The sequence below is a fragment of the Spermophilus citellus genome (assembly GCF_964194105.1).
Source record: "Spermophilus citellus genome assembly, chromosome: 15".
NCBI lineage: Eukaryota > Metazoa > Chordata > Mammalia > Rodentia > Sciuridae > Spermophilus > Spermophilus citellus.
The window spans coordinates 17,093,293-17,111,352 of NC_138195.1; the positions used below are offsets into that span (position 1 = coordinate 17,093,293).

The window sequence follows — 18,060 nt, forward strand, 5'->3', positions numbered from 1 at the left end:
TGTTCCCACCATGACATACCACCAGGTGCTCTCACCAGAGGCCATACTAATTGGGCTGCCCAATCTTGGATTTTGAACCTCCAAAACTGTGAGCTCAATGACATTTTTCTCTTTCTAAAGTTAGTTGCCTCGGGTATTTTTTTGCAGTAGCACAAAGCTGACTAATCCACTTTCCTCATTTTTGCAGCTTCTGGACCCAGAAGGGCACTTGTTTTTGGTTGTGACCCTTCAAGCTTTCTTCAAGTCATACTTCTCCTGTGTCCATCTCTCCAACATGGTCTCAGGAGGGCAGGAATCAAGGCCGTGTTCCTTTCCACAGTCTCTGGTGCACAGTGGACCCTTCACAATAGCCCACCAGGTTGAACTGAAGGGGATCATGGTTCCGAACAGTAAACGACAATCCAGACCCACATCTCAAAGGAGATAATGACTCCAGGACAACTGATCAGCTCTGGCAGACTAAAGACTGTGGCTGTACCAGGCACTCCACGGCGAGTCTTGTCATTTCTCTGTGCTTCAGTGAATTTACCTGAATTACAATGAAATATTGCGCAGAGAATTGTGAACTGTAACCAAGAAACCACAAGGAAAACCTCTTCAAAAACTGGAAATGTTTCCTAGACCTGGAATAATCACAATGTGCCAGGCTTCCTCATATAGGAGGGACTAAAGGATCTGGTACTGATTTAAAAACGCTGTTCCCAGCCAGGGGAAGGCGGCCTTCCTTGGAGGAAGTTCACACTTCGCTTCACACACTACAGCTTTTCCTTCATGAAAAGCTCCTGGCCTGATGGATATAAAATAAGGTGTGAGTTGGATGAATCACCTGAAAAGAGGATCCAGTCCTGAAATCCCATCTCCCGGGTCAGCTCAGAGCATCGACTTCTCGGCGCCTGACACCTCCAAAGTCTCCACGCCCAGCCTCAGATGGCAGGAGTGTCCAGCAGGGAAGGCTGCAGCCTGATTCAGGTGTCTTGGGATCTCTCGCCTTCTGAGCTGATCCTCAGGTGCCCACAAAGACCTCAGTCCTGTGGCTGTGCATCCTGCTTACTAACATCGTCTCACAAACAGCCATGAACAAAATGTGAAAGTTAATGTGGATGGTGACCACAATGACGAGTTGCCAAGGAGCAGTGAGGTAGCCAACAGTCTCAGGAAAGGAAGAGATTCTGAAAAGAGTTGGAGACGGAAGTGGAACCAAACAGAGAAACAAAGCCAGTCTTGATGAAGATGACCAGATTACTGGCTTGTGTATTCATTACTACATTTGTTGTTGTTGTTTTACAGTGTACTCCTATCTTTTACATAAGAAAAAAGCTAACTGTAAAACAGCCTCTAGCGGTTCCTTCGGAAGGAATTCCCAAAGCAGGCATTGTGATGGTAGGAGATAATGGTCCTAAGCATGTAATTGCCCCTCAGGACCTTCCAGTGGGGCAACCATGGAGAAAGGCAGCGATGTTGATGATCTTTACCCCCCATTAGGCTGAGGCTCCTGTGTGTATTTGTGTCTTAGTTTTTAACAGAAAAGCCAAAAAGCAACAAAAGAAAACAAAAAAACATTTAATTCAAAAGAAGAAAAAAAGCTTACAGAATAAATATATTTAAAAAGAATATATTTTTGCAGCTCTACAAAATGTTCAAGCTGTATTATTACAAAAGTCAAAAAGTCAAGGATTAAAAAGTTATAAAATAAAAAAATTACAGCTATGATTAATTTACTACTATTATTATTATTATTATTATTATTATAATTAGTTGTAAATGATAGTAGAATGCATTTTGACACATCATACATAAATGGAGTATTTATTTTTTATCTTAGTTTTATGGTATTAACTTATTATTGAAGGAAGGAAATTAATTTAAAGTACATTTAGTATAGCCTAAGTGCACAGTGTTTGTAAAGTCTATGGCAATGGATAGTAATGTCCGAGGCCTTCACATTCACCCAGCCCTCGATTACTGACTCACCCAGAGCAACTCCCCGACCTGCAAACTCCATTCATGTTGATAGCCTTTTACAATTGTACCACCATCTATTTTTTATATTGCAGTTTTACTAAACCTTTTCTATGTTTAGATGCACAAATACTTATCACTGTGTCACTATTGCCTTCCATATTCATTAAAGTAAAATGCTTTATAGGTTTTTAACCTGGGAGCAGTTAGTTATGCCATATGGCTTAGGTGTGTAGTAGGCTATACCATTAGGTTTGTATAAGTACATTCCATGTTGCTTTTACAATGGCAAAATGCCCTAATGATGCATTTTTCAGAAATTAATGCATAATTTAATACATAATTCATAACTTATTGATTGTAAGTATGTGTATTTATATTCAAGTATCATATAAGTCAAGTCATTCATATATTTGTATGAATAGGTAATATGTGTGGTAATATGTGAGTTGTACGATACATAAATAACACAAACAAATGTAAAATAAATGTATTGTTCATAAGTCACTTAGGAATAATCTGTTTACAGTGGAGGAGAAAGAGTAATTCAGTCTTAAACACATCAAAGTAAATTTCAGATTAATTTAAAAATGAAAATATAGAGCAATCAAAGGCAAATGAAAGAAAAAAAATCATTAAATATTTGGAAGAAAGGTCCACCCATCATCCTGTGGCTCAGAAACTTAATTTTAAAAATGGTTCCAGGGTAGATTAGAATGCATATTTGAGAGATGAATCTTCCTAGGGTTTCCTCTTCCTTCAACCACAGGAGACTAAATGGTGAGTGTGGCGTCAGAGAGAGGAGAGGTTGGCACCTGGTCCAGAGTTGGGTCTGTAGGCTGCTTCACCCATCTGGAAATGATGAATTGTGGCTCACACAGTGGATACAATGGATGCAAACACATTCCTTTTTCCCTGATGTCACACACCCTACAGCATCAGTGGCAGGATGGGCTAGTACTGTAAGGTGCTTTGTGCATCATTCAAGAAGTCAATGAAGGAGTCTTGTGAGCCTCCTTCTCCATGAATGCCTGGCCAGTGAGTTTTGTGGTCCCCTATTTCTCCTGGCTCCAGCAGTACCTTCTGTGTGTCTGAGGGGTTGCACACCATAGGGCCCAATCTTTGCAACTCATGGTCCAGTGACACCTTTCGAGGTCCTGTCCCATTGGAGCATCTGCCTCTAGGTGGGATTGGTAGCCTGTCTTGCTTAGGGGCCAGGAACCATCATCCCTCTGTCAGTCTGGCCTTGTCCCTTTTCAACTCGCAAATAGGGCTCTTTTGTTTAGCTCTGCTTGGAGAGAGAGGCCTGGACATTGTCAAGTCATCCCTAGAAGGATGACCATGTAATTTCTTTTCCATGACAAGAAATTATTTTGAGAGTAAAATGGTCGGTGGGAGAATAGGTAATAATGCTGAGAGAACAGAAATAAATCAGGACTGTATTCTGTACCTCTAGCCCCAAAACTCTACTTGCATGACACTTTTCTGGACTTCTGTGTCTAACCTCCTGAACCCCTTCCAGTCATCACATTCTTTAACCCCATTAGTGCCTTTAACTTGGTTTCATTCCTTACGGTTCCTACCCCTTCAGGATAACATCTCAAATTGCTGTACTCACCAATTTTGAGTCGGTTATTATGGTGCAACTCTCAAAGGAAATCTTATTTCCAAGTTCCTAAGGGCATCTTAGGATGGCTATGCACTTACTTCCTCTCCCAGTCCTTCACTTTCCTACCCATTGAGGGTATTTATCTTAATAAAATAATCTGAAATTGTAACATTATTTAAAATAATGCAGAAGAAATAAAGCCCCCAGAGCAATGTAAATGTTCAACCATAAAGGATTGTCCAAGAAAAGCTGACCACATTGAGATGATTGGCTTATATTTAGGAAGGTGATGATTTTGAAGAATTTGTCAACATGGAAACCATATATGCTATAATGGTTAATGAAAAATTAAGAAGGAGGCTATTAAATTATACCACTTTGCCTGTAATTACATAAAAATAATAGCAAATACATTCAAATTTCAGGGTGGGAAAAAATGCCAACATGGTCGTAACAATAGCTTTGTTTCAATTATGGGATTTAGGGTGATTTTTTTACTCTCTTTTACCATTCTCCAATTTTTCTGGAATGTGGTTAGTAGAATGGAAACAATGCTCTCTCCCTCCTCCCCTTCTGCAGGAATTAAATGAGGTAATGATTATAAAGTGCCTTTTCCTTTGTTTCTCCCCTCTCCATAACCCCATTGTATCCTTATGACTTTGTCCTGAAAGAGAGAGAGAAGGGGGTTGGGCTGTATTCTCTTGTTCCCAGGGCAGGGCTTTCTCTAGCTCTCTCTCCCTTCTCCTTTGACTATGACTTTGTAAACCTTGCCACAAATGAAACACTCTCGATGACAACCCCAAGGGACTGCTTGCACCTGCAGAGTGAAGGCCTTCATATCACTTCCATAGAAACTTCAACCCTGTCAGAAACAGCTTTGTTATGTGAAGTTTTATTGGGAAAGGAAATGTTGCAGGAATTTTCTATGGTTTGGCATGTAAAAAAGTTCACTCTGTTTCTCCGACACTCAGATTTCTAGCCACCTTGGTGGTCCAGGCTCTCAGCATGTGGAACTGGAATCCCCCCTTCAGGTTCAGAAGTTATTCTGGATTTAGTCTTGCCTTGATGTACGTGTTCCATTTTTTTCAACTCTATTTTTCTAAATTATTTGCGAAAGGTAAAAGATTCTTTTTAAGAACAAAGCAGCTTTCTTCCATTAACCAGTAAGACATCTCTGAATAGGATCTCCTCCCAGGAACCCTTGACAAGTGGAGAGGCCAGGATTCCGCTTCCCAAGGGAATTCTCAACACTCAGATTTTCTGCCATGAGTCAACTAGACCCAGAAAACTACCCTTTGAAAACATTTCCTATGTTGTAGGCAAACTCTGAGTTCACCAGTGTAAGAGCCTTGGAAATACATCACTGGTATTTACTTCAGCATGGCTGGTATGGTAGACAATTGGAAGCCTTCTAATGTCCATCAGTAGGGACCTGGTTCAATAAATTAGGGTTTATCCTAATAATAGAAAGTTCTAATTTAAGAAAAGCAAGGTGCACAGTAGGGTGTGAAATAAGGTATCATTTATATTGAAATATATTTAAATATGTATTCATTTTGAAATATATGCATACATATGCACACACATATTTTTACTAATTTTTTAAAAATGTGCATTTGGTGGGAATTTGAAAACACCTTTGCCATTTGGGTAAATTACAATCTTGGGATAATAGGTTTCTTGTTTCCATATTTTCATCTATCTGGATTAAAAAGCTAAATAATTTCCATGCCTATATCTTTTGCAAGCCCTCTCACTTTCTTTTCTTAAATTACTTCAGGCTGCTGCAAACACTTTTGAGTTTTGCTGTCTTAACTTTTCAGCTCCTCACGCTCTTGGGAGCCACTTTTAAAATTTTCTGATAGAGAGATCATTCTACCTTTTCCTGCCCTCCCTGCAAAAAAGGCAGCAAGAAATCTAAAATGTAAGTACTGGAAAACTGATTTTTGATAAGGACTTAAGGTGTGATATTTATATAAACTTGGGCTCTTGCCAAAGTGCCTTGAATACACTGAATGTTGAATGGCAAGGAGAAGGCCACTCTCAGCAGCTTGGTTAAGGTGATACAAAATTGTTTACACGTGACAGAGAATCAATAAGTGAATGGTGTAGGTGATGAATTGCTCCTCCACCCTCAGGTGCAAGAAGCATCACGTTTCTTTATTTGTGTGTGTCAAATCGCACCTGGCTCAAGCATCTGCTCCCTAGTGTTAACAAGAAGCAGGGATGGCTGATCTTGGGAGCTCCCTCCCTTTCAATTGGATCACATGAGAATGAGGCTCCTGAGCCTCTGGACCTGGGCAAGCCATGTTCACTGAAGCTGCATCCCATCTGATACTCGGTTCTCTTATCATCTGTAGGATGCAGCACTGGAGGGTCCATAGAGATGCTACTTGTTGTTTGTTGTTGACCAGAGGGAGTTTATTCCCCTACATTTTTATGATTCTAAGGTATATGAACAAACATATAGAATGCTTTCTTTCCTTAAAAAACAAAAGTAAGGATTTGATGTTTCATTTTCTCTATAATTTGCCTCTGACTCACAATAAATCCTGGACATCTCTAGCTTAATTCAAATAGATCTTATTCTTTTAAGATTGTTTAATGAAATTCCATGATAATGGCATAATATAATTTTATCTTCTTGAGCCTCTTCTTTTCCTTCTTTTTTCTCCTCTTCCTCCTCCTCCTCTTCCTCTTCATCATCTTCTTCCTCCTTCTTCCTTTGTCTATTCTTGTCCTGCCTCCTCTTCTTTCTGCCGGCATTTAGAAATAACCTTGAAATAAAAATCCCCATATCTTTCTAACACCACTGTTGGCCCAAATGGTGCCTGTGCAGTTAGAGAAAGGAATCTCCCCAAACATCTTACTGCCAGAAAATCATCATAATACATACAAATCCATGATGACTGACAGGGAAATAATGCATCCTAGACATTACCACAATATGACTTTATGCAGCTGTCCTCACATATTAATATTATTGTTCATATAAAAATCAGATTCCCAGTCAGTATATGTACATGCTTTACATTTTGATAGCTTTTGTCAAATTATATTTCAAAAAAGTTGTAGTAATACAAGACATATGACTTATTGCCCACATCCCTAACGTGAATTTCCAATTTGAAGATAAATGCTTCAAAAATAGCTTGATTGTTTTATTGTAAAATAAAATAAGCTCATTGTCAAAAATCCCCAGAGTCTCAACAGGCCAAGATGACTATTGTTTACAATCAGGTCAGCATTTGTTCAGATATTTTTTTGTGCCCATTGACAATTATGTCAATACTTTCACATAATTGGGGTCACGCTAAAACAACTGCTCTCTGGCCTACTTTTTAAGTGTAGGGCCTCTCTCTGGCTGACAAATGGAGACATACGCCATCATATAGGCGGGGCCTGCATTATTTCCCATCCTTACTTTCTGGGGAACAAACATTATTCCTCCGTCTCACATTTTGGGGATACATACATTATTTCCCTTTCTCACTTTTTCAGGTATGTGCATTATTTCTACCCCTCGTTTTTGGGGTTCATACAATATGTGATGATATAACAACCCTCATTTCAGAAATTGGTGATTTGTGTCTTTTCCTTTTTTTCTGCTCAGTGTGGGTGGTGGTTTATCATTTTTATCAGTTTTCTCAAAGATCCTGCTTTTGACTTTATTAATTTTCTACATTGTTTTCCTTTTTTCAATTTATTTATTTCCACTCTGATCTTTATGATTATTTTTCTTCTGCTTATTTTTTCATTTGCTCATCTTTCTCCAGTTCCTTTTTTCAGCATTTGCATATCTTTAATATTCTTTTTTCTTTTTAAAAAATATTTATTTTTTGGGGGTGTAGATGGACACAACACAATACCTTTATTTTTATGTGGTGTTGAGGATCTAACCCAGGCCCCACCTGTGCTAGGCGAGCGATCTACTGCTGAGCCACAATCCCAGCCCCTAATGTTCTTTTTTCTAATTTATTTGTCAATTTATTTTAAATTGACAAAATTGTGTTAGCATGTGCAGCATGATGACTTGAAATATTTTTTTCTAGTTTCCGAAACTAGGAGCTGAGGTCATTGATATTGATTTGAGACCTTTATTCTTTCTTTTTCTTTTTCTTTTTTTTTTTTTTTGAGAGAGAGAGAGAGAGAGAGAGAGAGAGAGAGAGAGAGAGAGAGAGAGAGAGAGGGAATTTTTTGATATTTATTTATTTATTTTTTAGTTTTCGGCGGACACAACATCTTTGTATGTGGTGCTGAGGATCGAACCCGGGCTGCATGCATGCCAGGCGAGTGCGCTACCGCTTGAGCCACATCCCCAGCCCTATTCTTTCTTAATATAGGTATTTAGTGCAATAAAATGTCCACACATTCTGATTTATTTTGCATGTCACAAATTTTACTATGTTATATTTTAATTTTTAAACATTTAAAAATACTTTCTCATTTCTGCTTTGATTCCTTCCTTGCTCCAAGAATTATTTGGAAGTGGACTGTTTATTTTTCCAAATGATTGAGGGATTATAACAGATATTTTGCTTTTGCTGATATCTGAATTAACTTCATATGCAAAGAGAACTTCCTTTGTATAACTTGTATTCCTTTAGGTTTATCAGGACTCTTTTTGTGACTCAGAATATACCTTGGCAAATGCCCCTTATGCACTTGAGAAGAATGTATATTCTGTGCTTGTCAGGTGGAGTGTTCTATGAATGTCAAATAGGTTAATGTTGATTGGTAGTTTTGTTCAAATCTATATCTTTATTGATATTCTTTTTAGTTGTTCTATTAATTATTAAAATAGACATTTGTAAATATCAAATTCTAATTGTGTATTTATTTCTCCTTATAGTTCTGTTAGTATTTGCTTCGTATATTTTGAAACTATGTTAGCAACTGCAGAAAATCTCTTGTTATATTGATCCCATCAACATTATGAAATGATGCTCTTCATCATTGCTGATAACCCTTGTTTAAAATATACCTGTCTGATATTTATAAATCAATTCATGCTTTTTTTTTGATTGGTGTTAGCATTATATCTTTTTCCAATACTCATCTTTTCATCTCTTTGTATCTTTTTGTTTGAAGATTATTTCTTATGGATAGAATATACTCAGGTCTTGCTTTTTTGTTCTGTCTTACTTCTCCTATCTTCTAATTGAGGGTTTAGAGCATTTGCATTTATTGTCATTATTGATACGGTAAATTTAAATCTATCAACTTGCTGTTAGTTTTCTATTTGCCTCAACTGTTTTTGGTTCTCTTTTGTTTACTTTTTTAAACATTGTTTAATTTATTTCATTTTTGTTAGCTTATACCCAGAACTCTCTGAGGTGTTATTTTAGTGATTGCTTTAGAGTTTATAGTGTAGTTGGTCCTCTGAATCCAGGAGTTCTGCACCCACAGATGGAATCAACTTGTGGATGGAAGTTGGAACTGCGTCTCTACTGAACACGTACATTTTTTTTGTCATTATTTACTAAACAGTGGATATAGTAAAACAACTACTTATATCGGGTATCTTTGTAAATAATGTAGAGATGATTTGCAGTATACCAGAGAATGTACACAGTTTATATGCAAATATTATGTCATTTTATATAAGGGCCTTAAACATCCTCAAGGGATGAGATATCAGGAAAGATGACTGCACTTATTTAATTGATCACAGTCTATTTTCAAACAATGTTATGCTTTGCATGTTAACATAAGAATTTTACAATAGAATTCTTCCATTTCTACCCTCCATTCTTCAAGCCACCATTATCATACCATCCAGTGAATACTTTTTCCTCACACATTATAGTTTTCATTTTTAGAAGTTAAATTTTGGTCACTTTAATATCATCCAGATCTCTATTTAATACATTCAAATTTTCTTCTACCTTCTTGAACAAGGAAATCAGTTATAACATTTTTAATGTCCTTGTTTATTAACCCATCATCTATTTAATTTCTTGAATAATTTCAAATAATTGATTTTTTTCCTTCTCTGAGTTGTATTTTCTTATTTCTTTGCATGTCTGGTAACTTTTATATTGGATGCCAGACATTGTATATTTTGTATTGTTAGAAGTTAGATATTTATTGTATTACTCTTAAGTATTCCTGAGCTTTGTTCTTGGACTCAGTTAGGTTACTAAAAACCTCAAAAAAATAAATATTTCTATCATATTTAATTTTCTGGTGAGATAATTAAATACTTGCTGTCAGTCACTTTCAAACTTATGTTCCCAATATCTGATCTTGATTAATATCCTATTGATGTTTTGAAGAATATTCAGTAAATTACACAGATAATTCACATTTGGTTGACTTGCCTATCTTAGAACATATCTCTTTTGCCACATACATATGACATTTGGGAAGTAATAGAGCTCTTCTCTTACACTTTCCCCTCCAAATCTATGCATTTTTTAAAAGAATTTTTTATTTGTTTTAATTAGTTGCTCATGACAATACAATGACCTTGACATATCATACATTTGAATCAGATGGGATATAATTTCTCATTTTTCTGGGTGTACAGGTTGCAGAATCACACTGGTCATGCAGTCACGTATATACACATAGCAATAATAATGTCTTGTGTTCTGGTGAGAAGAAATGCTGAGGAGAAAATAACAATCAGCAGATAGTTTTCTTTTTAGGATGCCAGTTTTTACTTTCTCAATACATTTGTGATTCTTTGTCGGACAAATCTGTTTCTCGTTTCTCAAATCTAATACTCTTTGTACTGGTATATATGAAGACTTTGCATCATACTGAAATTTTCCTTCAATGTAAGAAAGATCCTATTTGAACTGAATGAACATCTGAATTTTTTTTCCTGGTCTCTTCTGTAGTATACTGATTATTTTCATGTTAGAATTCCATTTCCCCTCCTATTTGTCTCTATTCTTCTTACCCTTTTAACTTTCACTTATTTGTTTTCCTTTCTGATAATTCATTTAATTTTCTCCTCTGTTTTCTTGGAGTAAATATCCTACAGAGTTATCTCCAACTGCTGTTCGCTTGCTTCCCTCTTTGTTCTCTTCCTCCCTCACTCATCTATCTCTCTCTTCCTTTCTCTGTTCTTCCTCCTGTGTTAAAGTTTTAGTTAATATTGGAAGATGAGATCTAAACAAAACATTTGCCTTTTAATAGGATCAGTTCTAAGGGAATTTGATAACCAAGATAGTGTGGACAGAATTTTCTTGACTCTGCCTTCATTAGCTAGGCATCATTTTGATGCCTTAGGACATGAGTTACAAGGATATGTTAGACCCTGTGTTTGGACATAGACACACCGAGCTAGGGAGAATAAACTGCTACATGATGCGATTTCACCTGAGAACCAGTATGTGACTGTTTTAGTTCTTTCTTGCTGTGACCAAAATACTCAACAAGAATGACTTAGTGGGGAAAAGGGTTATTTTGGTTCCAGAGGTTCAGTCTATATTGGACCAACACCATTCATTGCTCTAAGCCCAAGGCAAGGCAGAACATTGTGGCACAAGGGTTTGATGGAGGAATGATGCTCTATTCATGAAGGTCAGGAAATAGAGGGGAAAAGTGACAACAGGGAATATGAATTCTTCTAGGACATGCCCACAGTGACCCACCTCTTCCAGCCACACCCCACCTGCCTACAGTTACCAACCAGTTAGTCCATTTAAATCAGGATAGACAGATTAGGTTTTAGCTCTCCAGTCCAATCATTTCACCTCTGAATATTCATGCATTGACACTACAGCCTTTGGGAGACAACTCATATCCAAACCACAATAGGCACATAAGATGCTAGTTAAATGTTTGCTGAGTGTGTGAACCTGTTTGGCCTATTTCAGCAAAGAAGTTCAAAATTAGGCTGGGCCTGGTGGCACCCAGTTGTAATCTTAGTGATTCAGAAGGCTGAGGTAGGAAGATTGCAAGTTTGAGGGTAGCCTTAGCAACTTATAAAGACCCAGTCTCAAGAAGAAAAAAAAGCCTGGGGATGTAGCTCAGTGGTGGAGCACCCCTGGTTCAATCCCAAGGAAGCAGAAAGCCCCCTGATTAAAAAAAAAAAAAGCAAAATTAAATGAAGGTATTATAGCCACTTTGAACAGTAACAATTATTCTGCAGATCCTGGGCGGAGGTTCTCAGAGATGATTAAGGTGGTAGTTGCAGGGTAAGGTTTTTTGGTTAAAATATTCTACTTTCTCTGAGACAACACAATTTTTTATTTCAGATATTATACTATGGGCACTTGGGCTGTGTTGCATGACCACAGTACAAGGACAGTTATAACAAATTATAAGCCTGTGGTTATGACCAAATTCCTGGAATGGGTGACTACCGAGCCCCAGACACTGTCTGCCCTTCAGAGTGCAGACTAGTGAAGAAAGTCCCCAGGCAGCACTGTCATTGATGCAACACATCTGTGTAGGACATTCAGTGCAAAGCTCTTTTTTTCCCAAACAGTTCCTACCCTGCTGTGTAGGAGTGGCTCCCATGAGGTTCATGAAATCTCTGCTTTGTTGAGAGGCCTGTGACTACAAGCAGCCTTTAGAGATGGGCAGTGTGTGTGATTTGGGGAGGTCACTGGGTCCCTGATCATTCTTGTTCCCTCTGCACTGTGACATTTTATGGAGAGCTCACACTCAGACATGTCAGAGCTAAATGGTGACAGGTTGATTTGGTGTCACTTGCTAATGCCCTGGATTCTTTATTGCTAAAGATATGCACATGTGAGAGACAGCTCAGACTCCCAGTCGCCTACTCTGCCCCTTTTCCATGCCATATGGCAGACAGCAAACCCTTTTCTTTCATTAGCTGCTTTTAGAGCAAAGTCATGGCCTTCATCCTGTGTTCCATCATCGGTTCTCAGGCATAGTTGAAGCTCTGATCTTAATATTCACTCACTACTGCTTGATCTGGCTCATGATCATGTGTTTTTGAAGACTAAATGGATCAAGAGAGAAGGGAGCCACAAACTGCATATACTAGATGTGAGACTTGTATCACTGAAATTAATCTTGAATTGGCTAATCAAGCCTCAATTAAAATGCAATTTGAAAATCAACTTCTGGATTGTGCAGAGTACAGAAAGTGGAATACTAACTCATGATTCTTGCAGGGTGTGAGTGGTGGTCACCCACACTGCTTCTGACCATGCTGATTGATTCTAAGGAGAGGAATTTGATTCATACTGCACGGCATCCTCTTTCTTGGGACCATGAACACCTGGGTGAAAACACATCTGTGTAGGACGTTCAGTGCAAAGCGCTTTTTTTCCCAAACAGTTCCTACCCTGCTGTGTAGGAGTGGCTCCTAGGTGGAGCTTAGTGGGAGGTCACTGGGGATAGGTTTCAAAGGGGATTGTGGAGACCATCTCTCTCTCTCTCTCTCTCTCTCTCTCTCTCTCTCTCTCTCTCTCTCTCTTTCTGCTTCCCAGTTGTCATGAGATAAGCAGCTTGCTCCACCATGTGCTCTCCACCATGTACTACTGTCTCACCACAGGTCCAAAAGCAGTGGAGTGAACCGACCATGGGGACTAAAACATCTGAAACCAAGAACCAAAATAAACCTTTCCTTTTTTTTAAGTAGATTATCTCAGGTATTTTGTTACATTAATGGAAAGTAAACCAATGCAAAGTCTAAGTTTGTTGTTACAAAAGGTGGTCAAAATAAGGAACTCGAATTGGTCTCTATAAATTCAAACTGGAAAATGCTGACCTGCTTATTAATGAATGAATGACTAATTCTTTAATGGTCATCTATCTATTCAATAATGCCTTTTTGAAAAACAGTCTCATGGGAGGGTATGTTTTGGTGAGACCAAGATGGGAGAAAGACACAGTACCAATTCCCAGGGAGCTCAGTGGTGAGAGCAAAACCTGAAGCATATATCAAATAAACATGGCAAAGACTTTTGGACATGCCCCTGAAGAAAGAGATTAATATAGGCACAATATAGGCAAGTAGACTAACTAGAAGTTTCCTGCAGTCATGCAGGTAGGAGATAAGGTTCTAGACTACACTAATGGTAGTGAGCATGAGCAGAAAACAACAATTTCCAGAGATATTAAGAAGTGGATACTAAACACAAAACAAAGAAATTGAGGAAGACTTTACAACATGGAAAGATCTCCCATGTTCTTGGGTAGGCAGAATTAATATTGTCAAAATGGCCATTCTACCAAAAGCATTATGCAGATTCAATGCAATTCTGATCAATTCTATGATGTTCTTTATAGAAATAGAAAAAACAGTCATAAAGTTTGTTTGGAAAAACAAGAGGCCCAGAGTAGTCAAAGCAAGTCTTAGAAAAGTGAATCAAGAGGCATTATGATGCTAGACCTAAAATTATACTATAGAGCAATAGCAACAAAAACAGCATGGTATTGGCACCAAAACAGGCAAGAAGACCAATGGATACAGAGACAAACCCACAAAAATTCAGTTATCTTATACTAGACAAAGACATCAATAACATATGTTAGAGAAAAGATAGCCTCTTCAACAAATGATGCTGGAAAAACTGGAAGTTCATGTTGGTTTCTGGTATTAGACAAGAAACAACCCTGCACCTATTAGAAGAAAATGCAGGCCCAACTCCACATATTGGCTCAGGAGCCGACTTCCTTAATAAGACCCCTAAAGGAAAAGAATTAAAATAAAATAAATCAATAAATGGATGGCATCAAACTAAAAAGCTTCTTCACAGCAAAGGAAACAATCAAGAATGTGAAAAGAGAGCCTACAGAATGGAAGAAAATATTTGTGACCTGTACCTCAGATAGAGCATTAATTTCCAGGATATATAAATAATTCAAAATACTTAATACCATTCCTCCCCCAAACAACAAGAGCAACAACAAAAACAACCCAATCAATTAATGGGCAAAGGAACTGAACAGACACTTCTCAGAAGAAGTGATGCAAGTGAATTTTAGTGATTTGAAGACAGAATTTCTGGGCAGCATTCCAGCAAGATGTAGGAGAAAGAATGAGATAATCTAAATCTATCAAAATTGATCAATCAACAATTATATAAAAAAGTTCATCATCTCTAGCAATTAGAGAAATGAAAACTAAAACTACACTGAGATTTCATCTTACTTTAGTCAGGGTGGCAATTATCAAGAATACAAGTAACAATAAATGGTGAGGATGTGGAGATAAGGTATACTCACACATTGCTGGCCAGGCTGCAAATTGGTGCAACTACTCTGAAAGCAGTATGGTTATTACTCAAAAAACTTGGAATGGAACCACTATTTGATCTAGTTATGCCATTCCTTTGTATATATCCAAAGGAATTAAAATCAACATACTGCGGTGGTACAGCCACATTAATGTTTATAGCATCTCAAATCACAATAGCTAAGCTATGAAACCAATCTAGGTGCCCTTCAATAAATGAATGGATAAAGAATATACACAATGGAGTATTACTCAGCTATAAAGAAGAATGACTTTATTACATTTGCCGGCAAAAGGATGGAGTTGGAGACTATCATGCTAAGTGAAGTAAGCCAATCCCCAAAATCAAAAGTTGAATGTGTTGTCTGATATGTGGAAGACAACCCACAATAAGGAGAGGTGGTGAGGGGAAAAACAGAAGTGCAGTAAATTAGACAATGAGGAATGGAGGGAAGGGAGCTGGGAGATAGTGGAATAAATTTGACATAGTTTTCTCATTACTTATATGAAAACCCAATGAGCCCCACCACCAAGTACATCCATAAGAAAGGGACTCTAACTAGATAAGATATATTTGATGCTTGTATAATTTTATCAAAATTGATGTTGCTGTTATGAATAATTAAAAATAGCCAAAAAAAAGAAGTGTACACTAGAGAAGTTATTGGAAGGTATGGGGATAGGTGGTGAGGGAGAGGGGCCGTTGAAGTCCAAGGTGCAGTTCAGGTTGCTGGTGTGGAGGGACTGGAAGTAGGTGACAGAAGAAGTAGACAGAAGTCGATTTATAAGAGATCTGTTTTACTTTCTCTGATCAGTTGGTTGGATCCAAGAGGAAATGTTGAGTAAGTCTGACCTTAGAAGAGAGAACTGGGTTGGGAATATAATTGGAAAAATCATTTTCTCTTTTTCTTTTTGTGTTTTCCAGTTTTATTGAAGTATTGTGGAGTAATTTTCTCAAGACATGTTATCTAAGCATTTGGAAGAGGTCATCAGAAAGGGTGGTTTAGGAGAGAAGAAACTATCTTAAGGACCATCAAAATTTATAAGAAAGCATGAGAAAAAGCACACATGATAGACAGCTGAAAAGAGAATAAAGAAGTAGAAGAAAAACTAACAGGAGTGGGGGTAAGGAAGACCAAGAGTGTCTGGATGGCAAGGGAGGGATCATTTCTACTGAATCCTGCTGAAATATGAAGGAAGATATATACCAAGTTCTTAATTGATAACTTCTATTTTCTCTGAGCTGCAGGAGAGAAAGTTGTCTGATGCAAGTGAATTTCAGTGATTTGAAGACAGAATTTCTGGGCAGCATTCCAGCATGATGTAGGAGAAAGAATGAGATAATCTATGTAATGCACTTTGAATAATGCTTGGCAAGGATTAAACCCTCAATAAATCTTGCCAGCTATTATAATAGTACCAAATTGCTCAGCTTTGTGGTTTTTCTCAAACTGTGATTAGCACCTGGGATGTAAGCACAAGACAGTTGGCAGTTGCATTAGTTCTGAGGGGATTTTTGTCAAGAAGTGAAAGGGAAGAATAAGGGAATTGTAGAAATTGGCAAATGTGATAGAAATATTGTTTGGTGGAATTTTAAGTAGATTAAAAATACCAAACAAACTAAAGATGAGAGGAGGCTGCCTAATAATAAGCAAGTGTATGGTCCTTGGGCCAGGAAATCTTGATTGTGTTAAACATTGTACAGTGGGAATAAATGAGGGAAAGGGACTGAAAGATGAAGTTTTAGGGAGAGTTTATGGTGCGTAAGGTTTAGATTTATGAACTTTGGTAATGTTGATAACAATCTTCTGACGAGGCCCTGGAAGTTAGCTGAGAATATGGAAGAGAGGTGAAGGCCACTGGAAATGAACTTATTAAAGGACTGAGAACTCAAAGAGCTAGATGTTAAGTTCACCCAGGATGGTGACAGAATTTGGAGAAGAGGGGAGAGCTGGGAGACTGGCAGATGACAAAAGGTGGTTGTGAAGAATGGGTGATGTGTCTTAGCCTCATGTACCTGTGAGTGTTATCCTGAGATGCAAAACCAGTAGAGGGGGAGAGAGAAAGGGAGAGAGAAACATTTTGATTTATTATGGGAATTGTCTCCTGTGACTCTGGAGGCTGAGAAGTCATCTGATCTACTGTCTTTAAGTTGGAGAAACAGAAAAAACAATATGGTGTAATCCAGTCTCAGTTCAAAGGCCTGAGAACCAGGAGTGCTGATGTCTGAAGGCAAGAGAAGAGGGAGGTCTCAACTTAAACAGTAAGCAAATTCACCTTTGCTTCACACTTTGGTTCTATCTGGACCCTCAAAAGATTGCATGATATCCACATATATTAGTGAGGGTGGATATTCTTTATTCAGCCTACTGGTTCAAGTACTCATCTCTTCTGGAAACATCCTCACAGACATCCATAAACAATATTTTAACAGATATCTGGGCATGCCCTAGCCAACTCATGTTAATACATAAATAGCCATTTCCCTCAAGAGCACAGCCTGAAACAGTTAACAGAGACAGAGAGAAGGTGCTTCATAGGGAAGTGGTGTTCAGCAGACAGGGGTAAGAGTGAGGGGGAGTTAAGCAAGGCAAAATGAAGAGTCATACAAAGATTTTGTCATCATGTTGGTCACTGCTACTGGTATCTGTTTGTTTGATCCATGGAACAGTTTAAGGAACTATGTAAAAATGATCTCAGGATCTTCTTTATGAAAGAGGAAGAGGGAAACATTTACCTTAGTCTCCCATCTCCCATTAGTCAAAGGACCTCCATATGGTGTCATCCTTTCTAAACTTATGGTACATATGCAGGCACTAAACAGATTCACAGAGAAACACCCAGTCAGACATAAGAGGCACATGAGGTGTAACTGAGTAGAAATGCTTCCAGATTTTACCTGTGTGAAGGGTGTTTACTCCTGCAGATTATGGGTTGCTCCATAATTGGTAGAATAAGTGACAGGGGAGGCTGATAGCAGTAGAAGGGATGAACAAAGAAGTTCACCCCTTGTGCTAGTCGTATCAACTATTCTGTCTATTGAGTCCAATCTGTCACAGTGTTGGCTTCAAGGTACTAGAATTTTTTACTCTTGTCATTTGGAAATTGCAGCAACTGCTTATTTGCATCCACACTGGATGTAGAAGACCAAAGAGAAACATCAGTATGTCACTTGGGTTCTATGTATACTCTTTCTTGAAGCCATTGCTTCATTCATTGCATTTCATTCCTTGAAATCCCAGTACCTCCTACCAATCAGGATCCCCACCCCTGCCAAATTACTCCTCTTATAGTCCCTGGTTCACTGGAACAAGTGGTCCAA

The 18,060-nt window shown here is 38.0% G+C and overlaps 1 long non-coding RNA gene across 1 annotated transcript in view; it reads left to right on the forward strand.

Annotated features, from left to right (window-relative positions):
• Positions 1 to 312: 312 nt before the first annotated feature.
• Positions 313 to 18,060, forward strand: part of LOC308634617 — a 31,785-nt gene continuing 14,037 nt past the window's right edge. The window contains exons 1-2 of the long non-coding RNA XR_014019050.1: positions 313 to 1,249; positions 16,897 to 17,001. This is a non-coding gene — a long non-coding RNA (uncharacterized lncRNA). The remainder of the gene's footprint in view (positions 1,250 to 16,896; positions 17,002 to 18,060) is intronic.